The sequence below is a fragment of the Nycticebus coucang genome, chromosome 15 (genome assembly GCF_027406575.1).
Source record: "Nycticebus coucang isolate mNycCou1 chromosome 15, mNycCou1.pri, whole genome shotgun sequence".
Lineage (NCBI taxonomy): Eukaryota > Metazoa > Chordata > Mammalia > Primates > Lorisidae > Nycticebus > Nycticebus coucang.
In genome coordinates, this window is record NC_069794.1 from 73,990,528 (window position 1) to 74,004,356 (window position 13,829).

Sequence of the window (13,829 nt, forward strand, 5' to 3'; positions counted from 1 at the left end):
TTATTTGAGGAACTTTGCTGTTGGGTCACCTTTCTGTGTCCTAAGCTGCACAGAAGCTGTGCAGTGGGCCACTCTGGGGTGAACTGCTTGATCTTTTCTGTCTGGTGCTCTATCCTTTGGGCTGGACTCTCTCTCTGCAAGTGTTATGTATATTTTACTTGTTTTGCCATTTGTATGTCTCTCATCAACCCACCATATAGCAGTTGTTCAAGCACTGTTGTCATCATCCAAATAAAACTCGAAACTGTTCTTTCCGTGAGTGTGAAAATGCAGGCTGGAGCTGGAGGAGAGATGCCAGTTTAGGTCCTCTATTGAGCAGACACTGAGATGGAGTTAGGAGTAAGAGAGGTTTATTGGGGGGCAATACCTCTGAGAGATGAGGGTGGAGAGGGCATGGGACTGGGCCCAGAGAGCCCTTGTGTGGCTGTGCTGACCTGATACCCGTGAACAGAGAGGAGCAGAACTGCTCTGGGGAAGCCTCAGCCTGCAGTGCTGATGTGAGGGTACCCTCTCAGCCTGGGGTTGGCATCTTACCAATGGCTTTCACTATGGCAGAATTTTAAGAGATGCTCTGGTTTTAGAAGCATCACATTTCTTTATCTCTTAGAGTGGCTGTTTGTCTTTGTTTTCCATTTTGTTTTGTTTTATTTGCATTTTAAAAGTAAACTCACTTTGTTTTTGCGTAGAGTTCAGTCTCAGAGGGTATCTCTAAACTCTGGAGGGTATCATCCCTTGATTCATGCTATTCCTTCACTGTACCCCACAACAATGTCTCCTGATGCAGGGCTGTGACCTGACTCTGATTGTCAGCAGAGAAAAAGGTGGCTCAGGACATTACACAAGACTCTGGGTCGTGGCCATCCGCAAAGAGTTGGCAGAGTAGACTATGCCACTAGTTGTGATCGAGAATCGTATGTCAGCCATTACTGAGACTTTGGAACAGTTCCTTTTACTGGCTTCTGTAACCCTTGGTCCATCTGGAAGTAGTGCCTTTGGCAGAATGGTCTGCTCTAGCCTGAGAGCAGAATGCTATATGCTTTTATTCCTTGGGCATCTAATTCATTTATTTTCATAGAGTTATTAATCATGGACATATGATACTGCACAGATATCATATTTGATTATATTAACTTTCCAATTTCATTTCATAGTTCACTGATGTGAAAACCCTTTCATTCAAGAGGGAGCTATTTATTTAAATGATCATAAATTAATTGGGTTGAGGAAGAGTATCAGAAAATTCCAGGCCAAATGTCCTTCCTCTCCCTGTTATGCAGCCAGCTGCCAGGCTGTGTTATTCCTTCCTCTGATCTGCTTCTCAGAGCAGTTGCTGCTCCTTGGGCATCCCAGTTTTGGCCTGGGACTCACCACTACAGATCCTTCCTGAGTGAACACCTTGCCTGATTTGCACCTCTTCCAGCCTAGCTTATTAAGTGTCTGGGTGATCTCCTACTTGCTTTCACTGCTTGATCATTTTAGCCTCCTATACTTAAAAACTTGGTCCATGAAAATAGTTTTCCCATTTTCTATTCCTTTTCCTCCCCTTCAGAGGAAGTGTTGTGCAGGGAAGTAGAGCTGAGGGGTTTTGTCTGTTTTGTGTATTTGCCTGGGTGTGGAGCAGATCAGAACACAAACCTAACAGAGGGTGTGCCAGGAAACCCAGCGATAGCTGTTCTTGCAGCATATTTGCTTACGGTTTTGTCTTACCTCGAGACATGTTCCTTCCCCATCTTTGCCTGTTGGAAGCCATTAGATGAAGCTCAGTTGCTGACTTGATAGTGAAAGCCATCTTCGCTCTCTCTGACCAGTTAGTCCCCTTCCCATCTTTCTCTTAGAATCCCATAGCTCTTACCATCTCCTCTTCTTCCACTCCCAGTTGCTGATAATGGTAAGATCAGTAAGGTACGACCCATACCTGTCCAAGTGGAGAGCTTGCCAAAAGGAGAGGCAGACACATAAGCAAAGCTATGATATGGAAAATGAGCAGACTGGACAGCTGCACGGGGTTCTGTTGAGTGGTATGAGATTGAGAAAGATGCTGCCTGGAGTTGTTCCCTGCCCACTATACCTCCAGGGCTTGTGCACAGGGAGAGGCACTTGACCCAGCTAGGGCTATGCCATCAGGCTAAGATGCACTTTTTTTTTTTTTTTGTAAAAAGTGTGAGGAATTCTTTTTATTAATACTCAAAGCTTATTATTTATCAGAGTATCCATATTCAAAAGAAGTCTGGCAAATGTAGTAAATGCGTAGAAGCTATTATTCGGTCATTCTAACATACTCAGCATCAAGGATTCATTTTGGAGAAAACACATAGAGTATAATAAATGGGAGAAAGACTTTAGAATCATCAAATATAAGAAATGTAAGATAATTTATGCTTAGAAGAAATCCCACAAATGTAAGGTATGTGGCAAAACCTTTAACTGGAGTTCTTGTACTTGACATCAGATAATTTTTACTAGAGAGGCACCCTACAAATATCAAGAATGTGGCAAAGCTTTTGACCACAGTTCATATCTCACTCAATGCCTGGGTGAAGGGCACCCTTAATAACTTTGACTCAATCTGTACCAAAACAAAGTATGTAAATAAAACGTGTGTAGCCTCTAATAGTCTGGGAAAAAAAAACAAACAAACCATCCACTATATGTGGATTTGGTCAAAAGACAGTTTAAAAGCACTCGGGAAGTATTACTGATCTTCTGATATCGTCATCTCAGAGTTTTGCTTTTTCCATTTTATTTTATTATTTTTTTATTGTTAAATCTTAGCTGTATACATTTGTGCAATCAAGGGGTACAATGTACTGGTTTCATATACAATCTGAAATATTCTCTTTTTTATTGTAAAATCATAGCTGTGTACATTAGTGCAATCAAGGGGTACAATGTGCTGGTTTCATGTACAATCTGAAGTATTCTCATCTAACTGTTCAATGTAGCCTTCATGGCATTTTCTTAGTTATTGTATGTAGACATTTGTATTCTGCATTTAGTAGGTTTTGCCTGTACCCACATTCTAAGATGCACCGTAGGTATAGCCCCACCCGTTACCCTCCCTCCACCCTGACTTCCCCCCTCCCTTCCCCTCCCTTGGTCCTTTCCCCATATTCTTGTGCTATAGTTGGGTAGTAGTCTTCATATGAAAGCTATAAATTAGCTTCACAGTAGGGCTGAGTACATTGGATACTTTTTCTTCCATTCTTGAGATACTTTGCTAAGAAGAATATGTTCCAGCTCCATCCATGTAAGCATGAAAGAGGTAAAGTCTCCATCTTTCTTTAAGGCTGCACAATATTCCATGGTATACATGTACCACAATTTGCTAGTCCATTCGTGGGTCGATGGGCACTTGGGCTTCTTCCATGACTTAGCAATTATGAATTGGGCTGCAATAAACATTCTGGTACAGATGTCTTTGTTATATTGTGATTTTTGGTCTTCTGGGTATATACCTAGTAAAGGAATTATAGGATCAAATGGCAGGTCTATTTTTAGATCTCTAAGTATTCTCCAAACATCCTTCCAGAAGGAAGGTATTAGTGTGCATTCCCACCAGCAGTGTAGAAGTGTGTGCCCTTTTCTCCATATCCATGCCAACATCTCTGGTTTTGGGATTTTGTTATGTGGGCTACTCTTACTGGGGTTAGCTGATATCTCAAAGTAGTTTTGATTTGCATTTCTCTGATGATTAAAGATGATGAGCTTTTTTTCATGTGTTTGTAGATCGTGCGTCTGCCTTCTTTAGAGAAGTTTCTCTTAAGTCCTTTGCCCACCCTGAGATGGGATCACTTGTTCTTTTCTTGCTAAGACGTTTGAGTTCTCTGTGGATTCTGGTTATTAAACCTTTACCGGAGGTATAACCTACAAATATTTTCTCCCATTCTGAGGGCTGTCTGCTTGCTTTACTTACTATGTTCCTGGCTGTGCAGAAGCTTTTTAGTTTGATCAGGTCCCAGTAATGTATTTTTGATACTGCTTCAATTGACTGGGGAGTCCTCCTCATAAAATATTCACCCAGGCCGATTTCTTCAATAGTGTTACCTGCACTTTCTTCAAGTATTTTTATAGTTTCGTGTCTTAAGTTTAAATCTTTTATCCAGTGAGAGTCTATCTTAGTTAATGGTGAAAGGTGTGGGTCCAGTTTCAGTCTTTTACAGATCACCAGCCAGTTCACTCAGCACCATTTGTTAAATAGGGAATCTTTTCCCCACTGAATGTTTTTAATTGGCTTGTCAAAGATCAAATAACAGTAAGTAGCTGGATTCATCTCTTGGTTCTCTATTCTGTTCCAGACATCTACTTAATCTGTTTTTGTGCCAGTACCATGCTGTTTTGATCACTATCAATTTATAGTACAGTCTCATGTCTGGTAGAATGATTCCTCCTGCTTTGTTTTTATTTCTGAGTAATGTTTTGGCTATTTGAGGTTTTTTATGATTCCATATAAAACAAAGTATTATTTTTTGAAGAGCTTTAAAATATGACAATGGAGCTTTGATAGGAATTGCATTAAAATTATATATTGCATTGGGTAGTATAGACATTTTAACGATGTTGATTCTTCCTAGCCATGAGCATGGTATGTTTTTCCATTTGTTAACATGTTCAGCTATTTCTTTTCTTAAAGTTTCATAGTTCTCTTTATAGAGATCTTTCATGTCCTTTGTTAGATAAATTCCCAAATATTTCATCTTCTTTGACACTACTGTGAAAGGAATAGAGTCCTTGACTGTTTTTTCGGCTTGGCTATTGTTGGTATATATAAAGGCTACAGATTTATGGGTATTGATTTTTTAGCCTGAGACATTGCTGTATTTCTTGATCACTTCTAAAATTTTTGTAGTAGAATCCCTAGTGTTTTCCAGATATACGATCATGTCATCTGTGAAGAGTGAAAGTTTGATCTCTTCTGACCCTATGTGGATAACCTTGATCATCTTTTCTTCCCTAATTGCAATGGCTAAAACTTCCATTACAATGTTAAAGAGTAATGGAGACAATGGGCAACCTTGCCTGGTTCCTGATCTAAGTGGAAATGATTTCAATTTAACTCCATTCAATACGATATTGGCTGTGGGTTTGCTGTAGATGGCCTCTATTTCTGGGCAGCGCCTGTGGCTCAGTCGGTGGGGCGCCGGCCCCATATACCGAGGGTGGCGGGTTCAGGCACGGCCCCGGCCAAACTGCAGCCAAAAGGTGGCCGGGAGTTGTGGCGGGCGCCTGTAGTCCCAGCTACTCGTGAGGCTGAGGCAGGAGGATCGCTTAAGCCCAGGAGTTGGAGGTTGCTGTGAGCTGTTTGATGCCAGGGCACTCTACCGAGGGCCATAAAGTGAGACTCTGTCTCTACAAAAAAAAAAAAAGAAATGTTTCTTCTATACCAATTTTCTTAAGTGTTCTGATCATGAAGCGATGCTGGATATTATCAAAAGCTTTTCTGCATCAATTGAGAGAATCATATGGTCTTTATTTTTTAGTTTGTTCATGTGCTGAATTACATTTATAGATTTATGTATATTGAACCAGCCTTGAGAGCCTGGGATAAATCCCACTTGGTCATGGTGTATAATTTTTTTGATGTGTTGTTGGATTCTGTTTGTTAGGATCTTATTGAGTATTTTTGCATCAATATTTATTAGTGATATTGGTCTATAATTTTCTTTCCTTGTTGGGTCCTTCCCTGGTTTATGGATCAAGGTGATGTTTGCTTCGTAGAATGTGCTGGGTAATATTCCTTCTTTTTCTATATTTTGGAAGAGGTTTAGTAGTATAGGTACTAGTTCTTCTTTAAAGGTTTGGTAGAATTCTGACGTAAAGCCATCTGGTCCTGGGCTTTTCTTTTTAGGGAGATTTTGTATAGTTGATGCTATTTCAGAACTTGATATAGGCCTGTTCAACCTTACAACTTCGTTCTGGCTAAGTCTTGGTAAGTAGTGTACTTCCAAGTATTGGTCAATTTCTTTCAGATTTTCATATTTCTGAGAGTAAAGTTTCTTGTAATATTCGTTAAGGATTCTTTGAATTTCTGAGGGGTCTCTTGTTATTTCATCTTTACCATTTCTGATTGATGAAATTAGAGATTTTACTCTTTTTTTCTTGGTTAGGTTGGCCAAACGTTTATCTATTTTATTGACCTTTTCAAAAAATTAACTTTTGGATTTATTGATCTGTTGTATAATTCTTTTATTTTCAATTTCATTTAATTCTGCTCTGATTTTGGTTATTTCTTTTCTTCTGCTGGGTTTGGGGTTGGAATGTTCTTCTTTCTCCAGTTGCTTGAGATGTTCCATTAAGTTATTAACTTCCTCTCTTTCCGTTTTTTTGAGGAAGGCTTGTAGTGCTATAAATTTCCCTCTTAGGACTGCCTTTCCAGTATCCCAGAGGTTCTGATAATTCGTGTCTTCATTGTTGTTTTGTTCCAAAAATTGGTTATTTCCTTCTTAATCTTGTCTATAACCCATTTATCCTTCAGCATAAGGTTATTTAGCTTCCATGTTCTTGTATGGGTATGCAGATTCCTGTTGCTATTGAATTCAACTTTTATTCCATAATGGTCTGAGAAGATGCAAGGGATAATTTCTATTTTGTTAAATTTGCTGAGGTTAGATTTGTGGCCCAGGATGTGGTCAATTTTGGAGTATGTTCTGTGGGCTGATGAGAAGAATGTGATTGTTGGGATGAAATGGTCTGTAGATGTCTGTTAAGTCCAGATGTTGAATGTTTAAGTTTAAATCTAAGATTTCTTTACTTAGCTTCTTTTTGGAGGATCTATCCAGCACTGGTAAAGGGGTGTTAAAATCTCCAACTACTATGGAACTGGAGGAAATCAAGTTGCTCATGTCTGTTAGAGTTTCTCTTATAAATTGAGGTGCATTCTGGTTGGGTGCATAAATATTAATAATTGAAATCTCATCATATTGAGTATTACCTTTAACAAATATGAAGTGTCCATCCTTATCCTTCCTTGTTTTGGTTGGTTTAAAAACTATTGCATCTGCGAATAGGATTGCAATACCTGCTTTTTTCTGCTTTCCATTTTCCTGGAGTATAGATGACCATCCCTTCACCTTGAGTCTATATTTGTCTTTTAATGTAAGATGCGATTCTTGTATGCAGCAGATATCTGGCTTGAGTTTTTGTCTCCAGTCAGCCAACCTGTGCCTCTTTAGAGGACAATTTAAACCATTCACATTAATTGAGAATATTTATAAGCCTTTCGAGAGTCCACTGTACATTTTTAATCCTTTTGAGACTGTGGAAGTTGGAATTTGATCAAAAATTTCTGGGTGGATTTACTTTTGTGGTGGAGGATTATGCTGATCTTTATGGAGGCTAGTTCTGAGAATATCATGGAGAGCTGGTTTAGTTGTGGCAAATTTCTTCAACATGTGAATGTCGTCAAAGTATTTAATTTCTCCATCATAAATGAAACTCAGTTTAGCTTGGTACAGGATCCTTGGTTGAAACTTATTTTGTTTTAGGAGATTAAAAGTCGATGACCATCCTCTTCTAGCTTGAAAGGTTTCAGCTGAGAGATAGGCATTTATTCTAATATTCTTCTCCTTGTAGGTGATGGTTTTCTTTCATCTGGCTGCTTTCAGAATTTTCTCCTTCATATTAACTTTAGTGAAATTGATTATGATGTGTCTGGGAGATGTCTTATTTGGGTTGAGTCGTGCTGGAGTTCTGAAACTGTCTGCTATCTGAATTTCAGAATCTCTTGGCTTGTCTGGAAAGTTTTCGTTTATAATCTCATGGAGAAGAGACTCTGTGCCTTGTGAAGCCACTTCATCACTTTCAGGGCCCTATAAGATGAATATTGGTTTTCTTCTAATCATCCCAGAGCTCTCTGGAAGAGTGATCTGTTTTTGCCCTCCATTTCTCTTCCTCTGTGAGAGTTTGGGTGCATTTGCAAGCTTTGTCTTCAATGTCAGAAATCCTTTCTTCTGCTTGCTCCATTCTATTACTGAGGGATTTTTAGTGTGTTTCTCAGATCTTTGAGGGCTGCAACTTCTTGTCTCAATTTGTCAAAGTCTTTGGTCATTTGGTCTTTGAATTTGTTGAATTCTTGAGACATCTTTTGGGTTACTGCTTGGAATTCTAACTCCATCTTATTTGCTATCCAGATTCTGAATTCGATTTCTGACATCTCAGCTATTTGTTTAACAGTTCATGGGATCTTGTGCTGTGTCTGCCCCATTGATCCTTGGGGGAGTTGATCTACTCTGATTATTCATATTGCCAGAGTATTTCCTTTGATTTCCTCTCATCCTTATATTTCACAGTTGCCTCTGGCTGTCCTCAGGGTTGGGGTGGTGTCTGTCCGAGATTAGACCCTGGAGGATCACTTTATTGTTGCTGAATCTTTGTAGGGAGTGACCCTGTGTAGTTCGTCTGGGGCTGCCCCAGCCAGGGAGTTCTGGTTGTGGGAGCAGCTCCAGAGTGTGACACCCCCAATCCAGCAACAGGGCGGGGGGTGGTGCACATGGTTCTGGGAGTGCGTGGCACCCAGTGACTTTGGCATAGTGGGCCCAAGGCTCCAGCAGTCTCTGGCCAGGAGAAGGGCTCCGCACAGAGGCAGGGAGGGATCAAGGGGGCTCACGGCTAACAGATTCCCTGGCAAGACCAGTGAGCGGTGTGGGGGCAGGGAGGGTACAGGAGGGAGTTGCGCAGCTCCTGCAGTTCCTGGTCAGGGCATGGGGAGGCCCAGCGGGCTTGGTAGCAGGTCTCTGGGCAGCTCTTACCCTGTCCGGGAGGGTGCTGATCGTGGTCCGGTGCAGCTTCCGGAGGTGAGAGGGTGCTGATTGCGGGTCCCTGCTCAGCTCTTCCAGAGACCAGAGGGTGTGGATCGCAGGTCCTGGTGCAGCTCTTCCGGAGGTGGGAGGGTGCCGATCACTGGTCCCGGCGCAGGAGGTCCGGGAGGGTGCTGATCGTGGGTCCTGCTGCAGCTCTTCTGGAGGTCCAGGAGGGTGCTCAGCTTTTTCTATTTTAAAAGAGTGATGCTAGGCCGGGTGCACGGCTCACCACCTATAAACTTAGCACTTTGAGAGGCTGAGGAGGGTACATTGCTTAAGCTCAGGATTTCAAGACCAGCTTGAGCAAGAGCAAGACCCGATCTCTAAAAAAACATAGATGTTGTGGTGAGTGCCTGTAGTCCCAGCTAGTGAGGAGGCTGAGGCAAGAGAGTCGCTTGAGCCCAAGACTTTAACATTGCTGTGAGCTGTGACACCACAACACTCTACCAAGGATGACAGAGTGAGACTCTGTCTCAGGAAAAAAAATAAAAAAGAAAAGAAAAAAGAGTGATGGTAGTTATTTAGCAAATGTTGACTGGAAACATATTAAAAACCTTTCATACTGGAGTTTACTTTTCTCTGATATCTGTGAAGATGTATTTATTTCTGTCACTCTAAATACTATTCAAGTCTTCTACAAGAGCAAATAATCCTCAAGATTGCTACTTCTTTCTACTACAAAGATATCTCAGTATTTTAACTGTCCAATTACTTTAACTTAAGGGGTAATTGATAAAATGATATATTATGAAATTTCAGAATGTTCCTCTTTTACTTTAATGCAGAAAAATCATGCCCCTAACAGGTACCACATCAAACACAAAAAACATCTTTCTTTACAATTACTTCATGTAATTTATATTACACATTCATGGAAAAATTGATATTAATGATGTCTGCCTAATACAGAATAGCATCTAATAGTTCTGATGAAGAAAGCTAAGCTGTGTCTTAAAGGGTGAGTTGTGGACAGGCAGAGTAAAGGCTGAGAGGAAGAAAGTTCAGCTGAAAGGAAGACATTACACTGTGGGCTGTGTTAGTTATTTCTGCACTGGTCTGTTTCCCTACCAGGTTCCAAGCTGTTTGAATGCAGGGAGAGGGTATATTGATTTCTGTCTATAATGTGCACACAGAATGTCTTGAATTTCTGGTGAAAGACATAACTTCCTATCTGCCCTAACCTTTTTGCCCACCTTTTTGACTTAGTGATTTCTTCTACCTGTTCCTGACTCCAGGATACTTTAATCCCTAGTAATTGGGACATAGCTTTTCTAACTTAAGCACCTGATACTGTCTTCACTGATGCCCATCAGTCCAGAATGGCTACTGGAATTATTTTTAATGCATAGATTCTGGAGGTATCCAATTATTTAAAATAAAAACCCCAAACCTATTGAAGATAAAAGATTCAGCTCATCATTAGATAATTAATTATCTATTTTAGGAAACTCCTTGAAACCCCTCCCCAAATTGTTTATAATAGTCACACAGATGGTTCTCATCGTAACAAACAAAAAATTTGACTTGTAGATACGGAAGTGGCTGCTTAATTCCTCTTTGCTCCATTTTTATTGTCTTGAAAATGAGCATGCTCCTTCCATGGTTGTTGTGAAGATTAGATGGGTTTATACATATGAAATGCTTAGAATAGCGGTGGACTCAACAAAAGATAGCTGTGCTTTTTATCATAATTATTGATGACACTTCCATAGACCTGGCAACACTGGTCTGAGTGGTGAGTGGTGACACTGGGGATTCAGACGCATCTTCTGCATCACTCTGGCAATGCTCTTTTGTTTACAAGATTTTCTTATATTTGAAATTTTCTCACTTCTCTGTCTGAGAAGAAAACGTGATACCCAAAATGTCAAATCAACAAAAAAGTCAGGAAAAGCTCTCCTACTGGAAAAAATCTACTTTGTGGAGTTAAACAGGTCGACTTGCTGGAATGGGACCACGAGTGCCTTGAAGGTTAGGTTGAGACTGCAGATGGGAGTGTAGCACTGGGTTCATGTGAGTGATGGTGATGAGCAAATGCAGAGGGCTGATTTGCATGTGAAAGTGGGGCGACAGTTGAAGCAAATGAACACGTATGTCTCTTCTATGTGACATTTGGCTTCTGTCTGCATGGCGCCCCTGGAAGGAATGTCAAGAGAAACATCAAGGTGTTTTCATCCTACCTTCCAAAACTAGGATTAGGCAAGCTGACCTTTAGTTTATGAGGAGACTTTGTAGATTAACCCTCCCTTTTATAATATTTACAGTAAAGTTGGACATCTTCATTCTCAGCATTTTCCACATTGAAGAAGAGATACCTCAGGACGTTTTTTGTTTTGTTGTGATAGGGTCTCACTATAGTGTCCTGGCTGACTGGAAACTCCTGCTTCAGCCTCCTGAGTAGCTGGGACTACAGGCCTGTTCCACCATGTCTGGCTTCAGAAGGTTTTTTAAGGCTTTGGAACCCAGAAGGAGAATGGCAAGGACATCAGGGAAGTACACCAAAAAGTTTGCCTCTGATTTTGATCTTCAAGTGGTAGAAAGGAGAGAAGAAAACTATGTGATAAGATACATTCTGGATTTTTTTCTCTCTGAGAAAAGGTTTCCCAGTCAGAGAGGTGAGCTATGTGGGATAAGTGAGGATGACACGAGGGGCAGCAAGAGGTTCTGATTTCCTGAACTGCCCATCCCCAGTGTCACCACTCACCACTCGGCCCAGCAGAAACAAGAGGCTGCAGAGGAAGCCCAGGAGAGGCACAGCCATCTAGGGATCACAAATGCCCTTTGACAGAGCCACACCAGGGCAGTCACAAACACATCAGGGGACCAGGGACAGCCGTCCGTAGACAGAGCAGGCAAAAGGCAGTTAGGCCCAAGATGCCTGACTCTTCCCCACCTTCCCCCCATTCTCCATGGGCCTAGCCCCGGTTTAAGGAGAGCGGCCAGAGGAGAGTGAAGTGAGCTGGGAGCTAAAGTGCCTGTATTCAGGAGAGACTGAGGATCACTGAGGTGAACTTGTCCAGTTGGACTGAGCTCCAGATAAAACTGGGCATTTCCATTTTCCACATCCCAGCTCCCTTTTGGCGAGGCCTTAGGAGGTAGGTTACATTATCTGCAGATTAAATTGAAGAAATTGCATTTTTCTCTCCCACGTAAGACAGAGAATGTAAAATTTTGTGTTCACTTGAGCCACTTGTGGAACCCATCTCCTGAGTGCCTTCTGGGTCCCATGACCTGGGGGTGCAGAAGTGATTAAGACAAGTAGAATTTTATGTTGGATACTGGAAGACAGAAAAGGAAGCATGGCACTTCATGGGGTGGGGGTATGTGCAGTAAAGGACTGTGGTGTGGGGATAACTGTGGAGGGAATGCTGGAGCTAGGACAGTGGTGGGGAGTGCTTCTGTGGGGAAGACGTGCTTACTTAAGCTGCGGCCTGAGTGACAACAAGGAGCTAGCAAGGACCAAGAAAATGCATTCTAGTTAGAAGGAGAGGCAGGTTCCAGGTCTCTGGAGAGGGAACCAAGTTGATTTTTTTTTTTTTTTTTTTGAGACAGAGTCTCACTAGAAGTGAGCTAGAGTGCCCTGGCTTCAGCCTTGCACACAACAACCTCAAACTCTTGGATGTAAGCTATCCTACTGCCTCAGCCTCCGGAGTAGCTGGGATTTACAGGTACATGCCACAACACCCAGCTAATTTTTTAATTTTTAGTAGAGATGAGGTCTTGTTGTTATTTAGGCTGGTCCCAAACTCCTGCTCAAACGATCCTCCTGCCACGGCTTCCCAAGGTGCTGGGATTACAGGCGTGAGCCACCACACCTGGCCCACAGTTGATATCTTGAGGAAAAGAAAGAAGATTACCACAGTGGGGCTTCAGGAGCAGTGGGGAAGGTAGTCACTGAGGATGCTAGGGCAGTGGGCTGGCCATAGGGTCAGTGAATCCATGTACTCTTGGCCAAGCACTATGCACCTTCAGAATACTTAGGACAGGCAAACCACAACTTCAAGGAAAACTGCCCCTCTCCTAGGATTGCACTCATGCATATTGAGTCAGCAATGAGATTTGAAAGTTGATGTCCCTAACCTGGGCCCAGTTTTGACCTAGAAGCAATGGTGACTACCCATCCTAGCAGGAGAGGAGGTTGCTGCTGGTAATTCCCAAGTCTTGTATTTTTAAAGTTCACCCAATTCAGCCCATATAGAAAAACCCTCTGAATTGAGCGTTTGAAGCATAGCTCTGCTTTCTGTTGTTTTTGGTTTTAGAAATGAAGTACATTTCCTTAAAAGTGCATCTGTCCTCACTTAATTTACATGATAAATTTATCACATCTAAGGTATAAAATGAGTTTCAAGGAACAGAAGCCCAGTTAGTGCATCCGTATTTACTGGAGACAGGCTTCAAATTACTACGGCTCAACTTTCGTCCACTCCTCTAGAGCCACCCAGGCTGTAAATAAAGTGTCACCAGCACGTGTTGTGTCCCTGCTCACACAGGATCTCACCTGGGGCGCTCTCCTCTTGCTCTGCACAGCCACGTCATAATCATTCTTACAAACCCAGTTCCCTTGCTTCCCTAATGAAATCGGCCTGATTATGTGGCCCTTTGTGAGACTGGCAGTCACCTTTATGCTTTGAATTCCCAAATTTCTCTATCTCTCTTGCTGCTAAAGTGTAAGCTTATGCCTCAACTATGTGCCTCTCTCTTCCCTCTTCCAAACAAATACTTTCTGTTGAGGAGGTGATCAATTACTGAATGAATTCAGCACCCAACAATATTTTAAATCATGAAAAGTCTGTGGTCTCTTATTTCCCTTTGCATCTTTTCTATTCCTGGAAAAGAAAAAAGAGAGAGAAGAAGCCAGTAAGCATTTGCAGTAATAATAAATCCTGACCCATCAGTGTCCCATTCTTTGTATTTATTTCTTTTGAGTTCTTGGGTAGAAGATCACAGATGCTATATTTGGAGAGATGTGGTTTGTGCAAACTAGGGTCTTGAAAAAGCCTCTGAAATGTGTCTGCCAAGGATAGAAGAATCATA

The 13,829-nt window shown here is 41.6% G+C and overlaps 1 protein-coding gene and 1 pseudogene across 3 annotated transcripts in view; one reads left to right on the forward strand and one right to left on the reverse strand.

Annotated features, from left to right (window-relative positions):
* The window catches only part of ATP8A2 (ATPase phospholipid transporting 8A2), a 752,313-nt gene that overhangs the window by 98,298 nt on the left and 640,186 nt on the right, over positions 1–13,829 (forward strand). The gene's annotated exons all lie outside the window — the stretch shown is intronic.
* LOC128566967 (zinc finger CCHC-type and RNA-binding motif-containing protein 1-like) overlaps positions 1–13,829 on the reverse strand; it is a 33,526-nt pseudogene that overhangs the window by 13,375 nt on the left and 6,322 nt on the right.